Raw genomic sequence first — 3,583 nt, forward strand, 5'->3', positions numbered from 1 at the left:
GGTATATATTCATAAGTATGTTCATAATTCAATGAAGTATGTTTATGATTCACTTAAATTCCAGTTGCTGCATAGCCTTTGTTGTCATGCTGTCTAGTGTCTGAGGGAATGATTGAACTATGAACAGAGTGGTTTTATTTCATTGAACTAGACCTGAGCCAAAAAATGATTATCATAGTCATGACATGCCATTGGGCAGAGCGGCTTCCACCAAGTTCAAGATACAATTCAAGCAATCTTATATAGTGTCAGTGTTAGCACCACTAAATTTGCTGCAATTTGAATTATCATTTTTTATGAATAAAAATGACAGCAACAAAATTTTACATCATTAGACTATAGTCAATATGAATTGCTGTTTTTTGATATTGCCAGGATTAAATTTGTCTTTTTGGCCTTTACTTTTCAGTCCAGCTCAGAAGTCAGAACCACTATTAGACATCAACTTTACTGATGGTCATGGACGTACAAGAGTGATTCCACATCGACTTCAAGATAACATAATGAAAACTACATGTATTGGAATGAGGGAAAAGAGCAGCACTTATGATTAGCTCAAAACATCTACTTACATTCCAGTAATTGACTGCATACTTTATGAGCTGAACAAACAGTTCTCAGGTCCCAATCTTGATATACTATGCTCTAATCAGCACTGAAACCCTCAGTTGTCCAGCTTTTTAGATCCTGAAAACCTTCTCCCAATTATTTATAACTACAATCTCAATAAGGATATGATTTTTGAAAAGTGTTTTTTGGCCAAGCATGCCATAGCAACACTACTGGTAGAAGTTTGAGGAGTATCTTTTTGGAGCTATCACACCTAAAAATACATTTCATAATTTAGTCAAGTTATTGGAAATCACACTTACCACAGCTGTAAGCTCTGCATCATGTGAATGATCCTTTTTTTTCTTAAAACAAAATGAAAAAGTGGCTTCGTACAACAATGAGAGAACAAAGGTCCGTTGATCACATCTATTGAAAGAGATTTATCTGCTCAGTTGTCTCTGATGAAGTTCTAAACAGAGTTGCTGCTAATGCTAAGGATAACAACAGGAGACAGAGAAAAATCGTATTGTCGTGACTGACTTGAAATTCAATGAACCTATGATGGAACCTAAAATATCTTACAATAATTTTACGTATCTTTCATTATTAACATCATTAATTAATTAAAATTGACAATGCCCATCATGAATAGTTAATTAGCTATGCAAAATTTTTCAGTGCATTTTGTGCATTGAACATTTCTGCCTGGGGATCACTACAGCCTACAGGGCTGGATATAGTAATCAAATCATGCTAACACTTTGAAATACTACCAATACACAAACACACGCATGTACATGTACATGTAGGACTACTTGTCATTGTCCATTACCATAGGGCACCTTTTTTCGAGGGTTATAAATTTTGCAGATTTTGTGAATCTTTCCTAAAGACGCAAATATTGTGGCCTTTAATTGCAAGGGGGTGTAACAGCATGTGTCATGTGGGCATTTTTATAGTAAAGGTGCCCTTTTAGACTATTTTCAGCTATTCTTGGACAATAATAGACTTAATGTTTTTTGGCTTTTTCCAAAACTCTGGTGGTCCTTTGTAAAATCACGTACCTTAACCTTAGAAAGCAATTGTGTCAGTTAGGCAGTCACCATTCGCAAAATTTACCTTTGCTAAGAAAGGAACTCAAAATTTATATCCCTCAAAAAAAGAGCGCCCTACGGTACTCAATGGACCAGTGCCCATCTACTAATCAATACATCATGATAATTAATAACTACATCACACATCTGTCACTAAGTGCAGTAAGCTAATTAGTAACTATAATTGTTTGGTCATTGGCGTGGCATGAGAACACACGTTAATAACATGTAGTAACAAATGCTTACTCATGTATACATGTATATACATTGTACAGTCAGGGGCAGATCAAGGGGGGGGGGGGTTTGTGGCGTTGCAACCCCCCCAAAGCATTCTAACTCAAAAAATTTTTTATGTTTTTTATTGCTGAAACAGTGGTAGAAGTGCTAACCAACATTACTGTGGTTAATGAATATATTATTAACAAAGAAAGAGCTCCAAAAATGGTGGAAATGTTAATTTTATGTGATTTTAACCACAAAATAGCTCCAAAAGAGGGGGTGGTCCAAATCGTGGCACGCTTCGCCAGTCATTTTATTTCACAACACCCCTATTTCCAAAATCCTGGATCCACCCCTAGTACATGTATCATACCGCATATTAATTGACCAATCAGAACACTAAACAAGTGGTTATAATAGCTTTTACTATACATGTGCATGTACATGTACATGTAGTATTTACATGTTCATCATCTCAACAGTAAGAACTGCTGCTACTGCTGGACCACTGAACTCACCAGTAAAAGTAAAGTTGCTTTCCATAACTACAGTATCTAATTTCTCCTAATAACTGCAATACTTGCTTATATCTTGCGCTACTCTATTACAAGGCAAAGATTAGCCATATTTGATAGCAGGAAAAGGCAAAGTGGAACTACTGTATCAAAGGCATGTTGTCACAATTATGTCATATGTAGAGAAACAGAAAAAGCAACATGAAAAACAAAATCAATAGATTAATAACTAAGAGAACCTAAAGTATACAAAAACTAATGTCCAACATCAATTGCTACAACCACACATTAATGAATGAATTAACTGCATGCACAATAAAAGAGAAGAGGACAGTGTGAAGCAAGAACACTCTTAATCTCAGGCCTGAAGAATGACTGGATAATAGGACTGGCTATTGTGATAAAAAGAGACATATCGTACTAGAAATATAAAGTTTAGGAGGTACATCAACGTACAACACAAATCCCATAGACTAGTAACATGCTTCTAAATATTTCTAAGAGTCTCTTCTTTCTTTGAAGCATACACACTCTCTCCTGCTATCACTGACTGAGCTTTGAAGTAGCTTCTTGTAAAACAAAAGGTCCATAATGATTAGTGCTGGGCGATAGTGCTACTATCATATCACGATTGATAGTTCTTAAAATTTTAACGATAGTGATACTATCACGATATTAACAATTAATTTGAATATATTTATTTAGTGTAACAAAATAGGCAAAAGGATTAAAGGTAGATGAATATTTGAGGTTTTCAGCTAGAAAAACCAGCATATTAACAGTTTCTGGCAGTAGACAAGCTCTTTTTTAGTAACTATATTCCCAGCAGTACTATAAATACACATTTAGAGGGAACAGACATTCATGCTGGTATATACATAAATATTTCCTAGCTAATTGTGATAATATTGGATAACAAAAGGAATTTGTGATCCACCATGCCATTCAAGCACCCAGAAATTTTACTATCAACTGCAGGAAAACTAAAATACTTCCATACAACACTAGTAGCACCAGGTAAAGGCAATATTTCTGTTTTTTGGAGCAGTACCGCTAGTAATGATAACATCTTCCATTTTCACAGCTGAACTAACTAATTAAAGTAACCACGTGTTTGAAAATGCGCATGCGTACATCTGCCACGTGTCAATCGTGATAGTGTTGATGCAACTATCACGATAGTGATAGTAGATACTATCGCGA

General features: G+C 35.2%; 1 long non-coding RNA gene across 1 annotated transcript; it reads right to left on the reverse strand.

Annotated features, from left to right (window-relative positions):
• Nucleotides 1-241: 241 nt before the first annotated feature.
• Nucleotides 242-1,115, reverse strand: LOC109590867 (uncharacterized). Its single transcript, XR_002189539.1, has 3 exons — nt 873-1,115; nt 573-823; nt 242-510 (listed from the first exon to the last, which is right to left on the reverse strand). It is a non-coding gene; the product is annotated as an uncharacterized LOC109590867 (long non-coding RNA).
• Between the last annotated feature and the right edge of the window lie 2,468 nt (nt 1,116-3,583).

This window comes from Amphimedon queenslandica, unplaced genomic scaffold (assembly GCF_000090795.2).
Source record: "Amphimedon queenslandica unplaced genomic scaffold, v1.1 AMPQUscaffold_9358_Cont18641, whole genome shotgun sequence".
NCBI lineage: Eukaryota > Metazoa > Porifera > Demospongiae > Haplosclerida > Niphatidae > Amphimedon > Amphimedon queenslandica.